Below are 12,264 nucleotides of genomic sequence, written 5' to 3'. Positions count from 1 at the left end.
CGCTCCATTCGCGGTCCGCGCCCGCCTGGCGCTGATCCTGCGGTGTTGGCACTTCCCTGGTGCTCCGACGGTCGTCCGTGCTCGGCTCGTCCATCATCTGCGGTTGTGGAGGCTGTCAGGGGCCCGTCCTGCGTCGGGAGTTGCGTTCGCGGTCCGCACCCGCCTGGCGCTGCTCCTGCAGTGTTACTACTTCTTGAGGAGTTTGTTGGTTCATTTCGTTGAGCCCTGATAAGCTCCAGAGCCGGACTCCACGCCGAGCTGAGCTGGTAACCGCTGTCTCGGTTTATTAGGTTGTCTGTGACCTTAATCTCGATGGCCTCCTTTATGACACTATCCCAAAATCTTGGCATCTGTGTCACTATTTTGGTGTTGTTATAGTCGATTGAGTGGCCGAGCTCCAGACAGTTCTCCGCTATGGCAGTATGGCAGATTTTGTTGCCCGTCCGAGTCTGGTGTGCCTCTGGTGTTCTTTGCACCTGACGTCCACCGTCCTGGTTGTCTGGCCAATGTATGACTTTCCACACTGGCACGGGATGTTGTAAATGCCTGGTATACATAGCCCCAGGTCGTCCTTCACGCTCCCTAGCATGGTCCCAATTTTGGAGGGTGGACAGAAGATACTCTTAATATCATATTTTGAAAGAATTCTGCTGATCTTTGCAGAAATAGGTCCAGCATATGGCAGGTAGGCCACCTTCTTCGCCTCCTCTGGCTCCTCTTGTGTACCCTGTGGTTGACTGGTAGTACAAAGTGCCCTTTGGATGTCTGTGGAGGAGTATCCATTTCTGCTGTACACCAGCTCTAGATGTTCTATCTCTGTGGCCAGAGGTCGAGCCCTGTGAACTAATGTTTTCAAGACTCCATTCTTCTGTGCCGGGTGGTGGCAGCTACTGGCTTGAAGGTATAAGTCAGTGTGGGTGGGCTTACGATACACACTGTGCCCCAAAGTGCCATCTGCCTTCCTCTTGACCAGGACATCCAGGAATGGGAGTTGTCCATCCTTCTCTAGCTCCATAGTAAATTTTATACTTGGGTGGCGTGAATTTAGATGTTCCAAAAAGTCATCTAGCTTCTCCCTACCATGGGGCCAAATGACAAAAGTGTCATCAACATATCTAAGAAAGCACTTTGGTTGGTAAGTGGCTGATGCAAGTGCCTCCTCTTCGTACCTTTCCACGAAAAGGTTGGCTACCACTGGTGATAAAGGGCTGCCCATTGCCACTCCTTCCGTTTGCTCATAAAATTGACCCCCATAAAGAAAATATGTTCAGGTTAGTACATGCTTGAACAGGTTGAGCAGGGCACCATCGAACTTCTCTCCAATGATATTGAATGAATCGGTGAGTGGCACTCGTGTGAAGAGCGACACCACATCGAAACTGACCATGATGTCAGAGTCCACGATGTGTAGCTGCCTTAGCCATTGTAGGAAGTCCTCCGAGTTCCAGATGTGGTGTGCACATTTGCCCACATATGGTGCCAATATCTTCTTCAGGTATTGTGCAGCGAGGTATGTCGCTGCGCCGATGTTACTGACAATAGGTCGAAGAGGGACCCCCTCCTTATGGACCTTGGGGAGTCCATAGAGTCGGGGTGGTACAGGTGCTTTGGGATAAAGCTTCTTGGTGACCTGTTCAGGTAGACCTGTCTCCTTCAGCAATTTCCGGGTCTTCTTGTCCACCTTGTCAGTGGGGTCACCATCTAGTGGTTTGTAAGCAGTGTCTTCCAGAAGTTGTTGCACCTTCCTATCATACTCCAACTTGTTTAAGATGACCGTGGAGTTACCCTTATCAGCTGGCAGAACTACAATGCTGTCATCCTCCCGTAGCTGCCTGAGTGCTACCCTCTCCTGGCTCGAGATGTTGGATTTGGGGGGCTTCGTCCTGGTGAGTGCCCTGCAGGTCTCCCTCCGGATCTCTTCATTAATTTTAATTTTAATAATTAACAGCTTCAGTTGCACCATTTACCTAGAATAACATTAAGTACCGTTTGTCCATAGTGGACATCGTCAAGCTAAAACTTCAAATCCAAAAATCATCGTCAGACTTATCTGGAACTGCCTCGGCTCGCGATGCGGCAGCCACTAGTACTGTACTGGAACTGACTTATACAATTTTAAAAAACCACGTGTATTTGTATGAAGTTTTAGTAAATTTCATGTTATTCGGCTACTTATTATTTTTAGTTAAATTTAATTATTATAATAAACATATTTATAACTGTCGAAAAGTAAATGAAAAAGCGCACAGATTTTTCCTGGAAACGTATCCCTGTGATGATTTACGACATTTTTTATACATGCAATCTGGTAAGGTACCCGGAAGTACTTTGCACTTCGACGCTTGGAGCTGCAGACGTTGCGGCAGGCACCACTTGGCAGATAACCTACGTAGCGGTGAGATGCTGCTAACGTAGCGAGAACGAATAGTGTAGGTGCAAATTTTTTGAATATCACGGAGTTAACACTTGTACTGCAGAAATGAAGGTTTGAGGGAGATTCGAACCGTTGCCTCATACACGTTCGTCTTACGAAATCCAAATGCTAACCACTTGACCGGCACCTACAAACAGATATAAAAATGAAACTTCCTAGCAGATAAAAACTGTGTGCCGGACCGAGACTCGAACTCGGGACCTTTGCCTTTCGCGGGCAAGAGCTTCTGTTAAGTTTGGAAGGTAGGAGACGAGGTACTGGCAGAAGTAAAGCTGTGAGGACGAGGCGTGAGTCGTGCTTGGGTAGCTCAGTTGGTAGAGCACTTGCCGCGAAAGGCGAAGGTCCCGAGTTCGAATCTCGGTCCGGCACACAGTTTTAATCTGCCAGGAAGTTTCATATCAGCGCACACTCCGCTGCAGAGTGAAAATCCCATTCTAGATATAAAAACGCTTCAAATGACTCCGAGCACTATGGGACTTAACATTTGAGGTCATCAGTCCCCTAGAACTTAGAACTACTTAAACCTAACTAACTTAAGGACATAACAAACATCCATGCCCGAGGCAGGATTCGAACCTGCGACCATAGCAGCAGCGCAGTTCCAGACTGAAGCGCCTACAACCGCTCGAACATACCGGCCGGCGAACGGATATATCAGTTACATAATAGACGCGTAAAGCTTCTCTTGATAGTTTTTCGGAATTACCAGAGTAGTGCACCTTACTGCTCGCACATTATGTTCTTTTAATGGCCTACGAATGTGCACAAAGTCTGAAGTAAATCCGTTATCCCAACGTCGTGGTCTCCCCTTGTAAGATGAGTAACCCTCAGGAGACATCACGCTGATAGCGAGTTACACCGCTTCTAGCTTTGATAGTGGCCTCAATTTGGAGAGGATGACAGACAACATATTTCTTCAGATCAGTTTCAAGTACAGGAAGTTATTCATTTATGATTAGATTCCGTAGAACCACCAAATTGGGGAACGTTGTTTGCTACGTTTCACCCACTGTTTCAATTAGGCCCAGACACTTTTAATTGGATTCAAATCGCGTGATGTAAGGATGCCTGTATGTTCGTCAGACCAGGAACGTATCCGTGGAGCTGTGTGAACGCAGCTGATGTCATCCTGAAGGTGGAAGTTTTCACAGCATATCGTAGATACGTAGAAGAAAGGGCGACATTTGGTTACCGATAATGTTCAAATAAACGTTCTGGACCATGTGCACAGTAGCCGGAGTGGGTGGACCCAAGCGTGGTAAGAAAAAAAACCAAAACATTACAAAATCACCTCTACCCTGAACTAAATCCTCCACACAGCGCCAGTGAAATGTCTGATTGGCCCATCACTGTAGTCTGTCACTTGAAGCATTTAAAAAGGGACAAAATCTCTTCTCGTCGGCCCAGACTACATCCTTCCAGTCCTTTTTCAATGTTTTGTGTTCTCTTGAAGACGCTCTAGCTTCACGTGCCCCTCTTAGCAATTGTCTTTGGCGGTGCGCCTCACTCCAGATGTTCCTTTCATGCAGTTCATTTTGCGGTGTTCACTCGGAAATTGGTTCAAATAACACAAATAACGACAAGCGGAGGTTAGTACAGCTTCGTGCGTCTGTGAAAAGATCTAAGCGTGAAGCATAGGCTTACAACAATTACCACCGCCATACCTTAGCAAACAAGAACGCGAGAAAATTCTGGTCGTATATAAAATCGCTGAGCGGGACTAAGCCTTCCATTCAGTCCCTTGTTGTCCAATCTGGTCTGGCAGTTGAAGATAGCAAAACTAAAGCCGAAGTTTTAAATTTCTCTTCCAAAGAAATCGTTCACACAGGAGATCGTACAAAAGTACCGTTATTTGACCATCGGACAGACTCCCGTATGGACGACATATCAATAAGCATCGCTGGAGTGGAGAAGCAGCTGAAAGTTGAAAGCAAATAAATCGCAAGGTCCGGATGGAATCCCCATTCGGTTTTAGAAAGAGTGCTCTGCGGCAGTGGCCCATTACCTAGTTTGCATGTAACATGAATCTCTCGCCCGGTACGAAGTTCCAACGACTAGAAAATAGCGCAGGTGACTCCTGTATATAGAAGGGTAAAAGAACGGACCCGCAAAATTACAGACCAAAACTCCTAACTACAGGTGGCTGCAGAATCCCTGAACATATTTTCAGTTCGATTGTAATGAATGAGCCGCGCACGAGAAAAGGGAGCCACTTGTATGAATATCAAGAGCTCAGATGGAAAACCAGTTCTAAGCAAAGAAGGGAAAGCAGAAAGGTGGAAGGAGTATATAGAGGGTCTATACAAGGGCGATGTATTTGAGGACAATATTATGGGAATGGAAGAGGATGTAGATGAAGATGAAATGGGAGATACGATACTGCGTGTAGAGTTTGATAGAGCACTGAAAGACCTGAGTCGAAACAAGGCCCCGGGAGTAGACAAAATTCTATTAGAACTACTGACGGCCTTGGGAGAGCCAGTCCTGACAAAACTCTAACATCTGGTGAGCAGGATATATGAGACAGGCGAAATATCATCAGACTTCAAGAAGAATATAATAATTCCAACCCCAAAGAAAGCAGGTGTTGACAGATGTGAAAATTACCGAACAGTCAGTTTAATAAGACACAGCTGCAAAATACTAACGCGAATTCTTTACAGACGAATGGAAAAACTAGTAGAAGCCGACCTCGGGGAAGAACAGTTTGGATTCCGTAGAACTGTTGGAACTCGTGAGGCAATACTGACCTTACGACTTATCTTAGAAGAAAGATTAAGGAAAGGCAAACCTACGTTTCTAGCATTTATAGACTTAGAGAAAACTTTTGACAATGTTGACTGGAAAGCAGATGGCAGTTATAAGAGTCGAGGGGCACGAAAGGGAAGCAGTGGTTGGGAAGGGAGTGAGACAGGATAGTAGCCTATCCCCGATGTTATTCAATCTGTATATTGAGCAAGCAGTAAAGGAACCAAACGAAAAATTCGGAGAAGGCATGAAAATCCATGGAGAAGAAATAAAAACTTTGAGGTTCGCCGATTACATTGTAATTTTGTCACAGACAGCAAAGGACTTGGAAGAGCAGTTGAACGGAATGGACCGTGTCTTGAAAGGAGGATATAAGATCAACATCAACAAAAGCAAAACGAGGATAGTGGAATGTAGTCAAATTAAGTCGGGTGACGCTGCGGGAATTAGATTAGGAAAAGGAGTTTTGCTATTTGGGGAGCAAAATAACTGATGATGGTCGAAGTAGAGAGGATATAAAATGCAGACGGGCAATGGCAAGGAAAGCGTTTCTGAAGAAGAGAGATTTGTTAACATCGAGTATAGATTTAAGTGTCAGGAAGTCGTTTCTGAAAGTATTTGTATGGAGTGTAGCTATGTATGGAAGTGAAACATAGTTTGGACAAGAAGAGAATAGAAGCTTTCGAAATGTGGTGCTACAGAAGAATGCTGATGATTAGATGGGTAGATCACATAACTGATGAGGAGGTATTGAATAGAATTGGGGAGAAGAGGAGTTTGTGGCACAACTTGACAAGAAGGAGGAACCGGTTGGTAGGACTTGTTCTGAGGCATCAGGGGATCACAGATTTAGCATTGGAGGGCAGCGTGGAGGATAAAAATCGTAGAGGGAGTCAAGAGAGGAATTCACTGAGCAGATTCAGAAGGATGTAGGTTGCAGTAAGTACTGGGAGATGAAGAAGCTTGCACAGGATAGAGTAGCATGGAGAGCTGCATCAAACCAGTCTCAGGATTGAAGACCACGACAACAACAACGTGTGTCCGGCAGTGAGTTGGAGACGGATCAGCAGTGCAGTCGGGACGCAGCAGCAGTGAAGTCTGGGACGGAGCGCCGGTGAGGCGCCGACAGTCAGTGCTCGCCGACCGCTGACGACACACATGAACTGTCCGACGGAGCGACATTGGAGCAGAACGACCGTTGGTTGGTCGTTCGGTTGGTCGTCTCATCGGCCGATGTATATTTGGTCCTTTCATCGCTTCCGGGACTGGGCAGTCGGTCAGTTGGCGAGGAGCAGCAAGAAATCCCCCACCGCGCGGAGTCGGGCCAGAGCCGCTGGTGGTGTGCACGCGCAGTTGGAATGTGAGGTGCTGTTTGCGAGTGCTACGAAGTTCGTCGCCCACCGATCTTGGACATGAAAGTTCAGTCCTTATTTAACCTATTACCAAGCCTCAGCTGTTTACATTTCTTCGTTTGATCCTGGTTGTCGCTTTTGGGACATTCCCACGAGCAACAACGTGTGTGAATAAAATGTTCTCGGGTTTCCAACCGCGTCAATTGGTTAAAACTACACGAGCTTTCGGCCAAGCACTCCTTGGCCATTGTCAAGTGTTATGAGTGCCAGTGGGCTGTCGGTGCGCCCTTATATACGCTAGCTGCCGGCTGTGACGTCACTGGTGCCCGTGACATTGCCATATATGGGCAAGTTTTGAGTCGGCGTTCGATGTGCCCTCTTCAACCGCGCGATCGCTGGATCCCACGCAGCGCTGAGCTGTAAGCCACCGTCTTTTTCCGGGTGTTTGTGGTAATTTTTATTTCAATAGCTTCCTTTATTAAACTGTCCCAGAAGCCGTTAGTGCGAGCCACGACAGAGGTATCGCCAAATTTTATGTGGTGACCGTTTTCTAACGCATGCTCAGCTAACGCAGATTTCTCTGGACAGCGTAGGCGATAATACCTCTCACACAGTGCGCACTGTTTGTCTGATGCACTTCTGGCCACACTCACAAGGTGGCCAGAAATGGCAGTTGAAGAGGGGACACCGAACGCCGACTCAAAACATGCCCATATATGGCAATGTCACGGGCACCAGTGACGTCACAACCGGCAGCTAGCGTATATAAGGGCGCACCAACAGTCTACTGGCAGTCATAACACTTGACAATGGCCAAGGAATGCTTGGCCGAAAGCTCGTGTAGTTTTAACCAATTGACGCGGTTGCAAACCCGAGAAAATTTTATTCAATGTTATCGCCGCGAGACTCTGCATTCGTACAAGAATGTGTGTGTTTTCAAGTCGGCTAAGAGTCCAGCCGTCTTCCTGTGGAGTTTAACTTAATTTATTCCCTGTTATTGAAGTTGGCCAGTGGTATTTTCTGCCTTGTGGCCGTTGACGTTCCGGTTACCTGCCCTGGTCGTTGACGTAATTGTACGCAGTGTGTTTTCCTCATCGTGTTGTTGCTGTCCAGCACGGCGTGTAGTTCGACAGCTTAGGTTGGTCGTTGTGGGTGCCAATATTCTGTGTGTCTTTGTATTAAAATCTTGTGATCGTTTTGCTGGTTGCATGGAGCAGAACTGATCTTCTTCATTAGTCGGTCGGCTGTCTGTCGGTTGGGTTGCCTTCAGATTAAGAAGTCGTTGGACAGGCTGCCTGTCTCACGTAAATGGCCGTTAGTGTTACAATCCCAGGCCAACCCTTGGAAACTTCTGAGCGCCGTTACCTGTGTGTTACATAGTAAATACCCTGTTTGTGTATTAGTTATTTGGTTGATGCGCGGCCTTCAGCCGAGTTTAATGTCTCTTGAATTAACGTTTTTGTCTTGCCCTTAAGGCATAAGATTGTTATGCTTTTCTTTTAAGATAAGGCATTCTGCCTTTTCATCGTAACTTTTCTTATTACTTAATATGCAGCTTAGAGGAGAAAGACTAATTGAGTTCTGTAACAAGTTTCAGCTCGTAATAGCGAATACCCTGTTCAAGAATCACAAGAGGAGGAGGTATACTTGGAAAAGGCCGAGAGATACGGAAAGATTTCAATTAGATTACATCATGGTCAGACAGAGATTCCGAAATCACATACTGGATTGTAACGCGTACCCAGGAGCAGATATAGACTCAGATCACAATATAGTAGTGATGAAGAGTAGGCAGAAGTTCAAGACATTAGGAAGAATCAATACGCAAAGAAGTGGGATACGGAAGTACTAAGGAATCACGAGATACGTCTGAAGTTCTCTAACCCTATAGATACAGCAATAACGAATAGCGCAGTAGGCAGTACAGTTGAAGAGGAATGTACATCTCTAAAAAGGGCCTTCACAGAAGTTGGGAAGGAAAACATAGGTACAAAGAAGGTAGCTGCGAAGAAACCATGGGTAACAGAAGAAATACTTCAGTTGATTGATGAAAGGAGGAAGTACAAACATGTTCCGGGACGATCAGGAATACAGAAGTACAAGTCGCTGACAAATGAAATAAACAGGAAGTGCAGGGAAGCTAAGACGAAATGGCTGCAGGAAAAATGTGAAGACATCGAAAAAGATACGATTGTCGGAAGGACAGACTCAGCATACAGGAAAGTCAAAACAACCTTTGGTGACATTAAAAGCAACGGTGGTAACATTAAGAGTGCAACGGGAATTCCACTGTTAAATGCAGAGGAGAGAGCAGATAAGTGGAAAGAATACATTGAAAGCCAATATGAGGGTGAAGATTTGTCTGATGTGATAGAAGAAGAAACAGGAGTCGATTTAGAAGAGATAGGGGATCCAGTATTAGAATCGGAATTTAAAAGAGCTTTGGAGGACTTACGGTCAAATAAGGCAGAAGGGATAGATAACATTCCATCACAATTTCTAAAATCATTGGGGGAAGTGGCAACAAAACGACTATTCACGTTAGTGTGTAGAATACATGAGTCTGGCGACATACCATCTGACTTTCGGAAAAGCATCATCCACACAATTCCGAAGACGGCAAGAGCTGACAAGTGCGAGAATTATCGCACAATCAGCTTAACAGCTCATGCATCGAAGCTGCTTACAAGAATAATATACAGAAGAAAATTGAGAATGCGCTAGGTGACGATCAGTTTGGCTTTAGGAAAAGTAAAGGGACGAGAGAGGCAATTCTGACGTTACGGCTAATAATGGAAGCAAGGCTAAAGAAAAATAAAGACACTTTCATAGGATTTGTCGACCTGGAAAAAGCGTTCGACAATATAAAATGGTACAAGCTGTTCGAGATTCTGAAAAAAGTAGGGGTAAGCTATAGGGAGAGACGGGTCATATACAATATGTACAACAACCAAGAGGGAATAATAAGAGTGAACGATCAAGAACGAAGTGCTCGTATTAAGAAGGGTGTAAGACAAGGCTGTAACCGTTCGCCCCTACTCTTCAATCTGTACATCGAGGAAGCGATGATGGAAATAAAAGAAAGGTTCAGGAGTGGAATTAAAATACAAGGTGAAAGGATATCAATGATACGATTCGCTGATGACATTGCTATCCTGAGTGAAAGTGAAGAAGAATTAAATGATCTGCTGAACGGAATGAACAGTCTAATGAGTACACAGTATGGTTTGAGAGTAAATCGGAGAAAGACGAAGGTAATGAGAAGTAGTAGAAATGAGAACAGCGAGAAATTTAACATCAGGATTGATGGTCACGAAGTCAATGAAGTTAAGGAATTCTGCTACCTAGACCAATGACGGACGGAGCAAGGAGGACATCAAAAGCAGACTCGCTATGGCAAAAAAGGCATTCCTGGCCAAGAGAAGTCTACTAATATCAAATACCGGCCTTAATTTGAGGAAGAAATTTCTGAGGATGTACGTCTGGAGTACAGCATTGTATGGTAGTGAAACAAGGACTGTGGGAAAACCGGAACAGAAGAGAATCGAAGCATTTGAGATGTGGTGCTATAGACGAATGTTGAAAATTAATTGGACTGATAAGGTAAGGAATGAGGAGGTTCTACGCAGAATCGGAAAGGAATATGTGGAAAACACTGATAGGAGAAGGGACAGGATGATAGGACATCTGCTAAGACATGAGGGAATGACTTCCATGGTACTAGAGGGAGCTGTAGAGGGCAAAAACTGTAGAGGAAGACAGAGATTGGAATACGTCAAGCAAATAATTGAGGACGTAGGTTGAAAGTGCTACTCTGAGATGAAGAGGTTGGCACAGGAAAGGAATTCGTGGCGGGCCGCATCAAACCAGTCAGTTGACTGATGACCAAAAAAAAAAAAAAGTATGCAGCCTCCAGGCAAGTTACATTAAAATTAATTTGCTAAGGCCTTCACCCTGTTTAGATTGAAGATTTAGAAAATATTCTTCGGTGATACCTCCAGAAGAAACTTGGATTTCAATTTCTTGCTTAGGCCTTGTGTCTTGGATGTAGCGTGTGACCTTCAACCGATCTAATGTTAATCAAAGCAGCTCGATTAAAGTTTTGCGTGCTTTGCATCCTTGTTGTAATATTGTGTGTTGATGAATAAAGTTTGTACGTTGAATGAAGCTGACAGCAACTTATTTTGGCCCCTTTCTACAACCTAATCCGCTCTCTTCTGCTAGCCCAGGCATTTCAATAAACTTTCTTGAGACTGAGAAGCTTATCTCAACGAATAATCACGGTTGTAGAAAGCACTGCTGTTGCGAAACACAGCTTGCCCTTTTCTGACATGATGTACTGCGAACCATGAATGAGGGGCAACAGGCAGATTCCATATTTCTAGATTTCCAGAAAGATTTTCACACGCTGCCCCATTGCAGGCTGTTAACGAAGGTACGAGCATACAGATATGTGAGTAGCTCGCAGACTTCTTAAATAACAGAACTCAGTATGATGTCCTCGATAGTGAGAGAGATAAATCGTCAGGAGTGCCGCAGGGAACTGTGACAAGACCACTGTTGTTCTCCATATACATAAATGAGTTGGCGGACAGGAATGGCTGCAGTCTGCGGTTGTCTGCTGATGATGCTGTGGTGAACGGTAAGTTGACGAAGTTGAGTGACGGTAGGAAGATACGAGCCGACATTGACAAACTTTGTAGTTGGTGTGATGAATTACAGCTAGCTCTAAACGTGGATTAATATAAGCTAATGAGGATGGGTAGGAATGTTCGTGTTCTTTGTTAAGCGTGTCCTGCCTGACACAGTCAAGTTGTTTAAATATCTGGGCGTGACGTTGCAAGGCGATATGAGGTGGAACGAGCGTGTGAGTATTGTGGTAGGGTAGGCGAATTGTAGGAAAGTGTGGTTCATACGTGAAGGAGATTGCATGTAGGCCACTGCTGCGACCTGTTTTTAAGTACTGCTCGAGTGTTTTGAATCCGTACCAGGTCGGACTGAAGGAAGACATCGAAGCAATTCAGAGGCGGGGTGCCAAATTTGTTACCAATGGGTTCGACCAACACGTAAATGTTACGGAGATGCTTCAGGAATTCAAATGGGAATCCCTGGAAGGGAAGCAACGTTCCTTTCACTATTGAGTAAATTTTGAGAACGGGCGTCTGAAGCTAATAGTCGCATTATTCTACTGCCGCCAATGTACATTGTGCGTAAGGACCGCGAAGATAAGATACGAGAAATTAGGGCTGATCCGGAGGCATACAGACAGTTGTTTCCCCTCGCTCTATTTGCGAATGGAATAGGGGAGGGAATGACTAATAGAGGAAAAAGGTACCCTCCTTCACGCACCGTACGATGGCCTGCGGAGTATCTATGTATATGTAGATGGAAGTGTAGAAGTGGACTGGAATTCACCGGCAGTAGCAGTTCCTGTGAGGTTGGAAACTGATTGTCACACACATGCGGTGACATTCTTCCTGGCCGATTAGGTTTTCACAACATGTTACGTTGATACATTAACAAATCGGGAAATGTCATTCACAGTGTGATCATGGGAACGCGAAAACACGATTCACCCTTTCCTCTATCCTGTCACACCCCCACGTTCGACCACCGTACTGAGCCGATTGCAGGCAACCGACTGGTACATGCACACCACTGTACTGTCATCACTTATGCCGGCACTAGATGGCAACATGATCACTGCCAATCCTACACCACCCACAGTTA

General features: G+C 45.4%; 1 protein-coding gene across 1 annotated transcript in view; it reads right to left on the bottom strand.

Annotated features, from left to right (window-relative positions):
* LOC126210341 (esterase FE4-like) overlaps positions 1 to 12,264 on the bottom strand; it is a 167,858-nt gene that overhangs the window by 110,748 nt on the left and 44,846 nt on the right. The gene's annotated exons all lie outside the window — the stretch shown is intronic.

Source organism: Schistocerca nitens, chromosome 10, assembly GCF_023898315.1.
Source record: "Schistocerca nitens isolate TAMUIC-IGC-003100 chromosome 10, iqSchNite1.1, whole genome shotgun sequence".
In the NCBI taxonomy this organism is placed as follows: domain Eukaryota; kingdom Metazoa; phylum Arthropoda; class Insecta; order Orthoptera; family Acrididae; genus Schistocerca; species Schistocerca nitens.
Note: the sequence above shows the minus strand (reverse complement) of the source record. Positions and strands in the feature narration are given on the sequence as shown.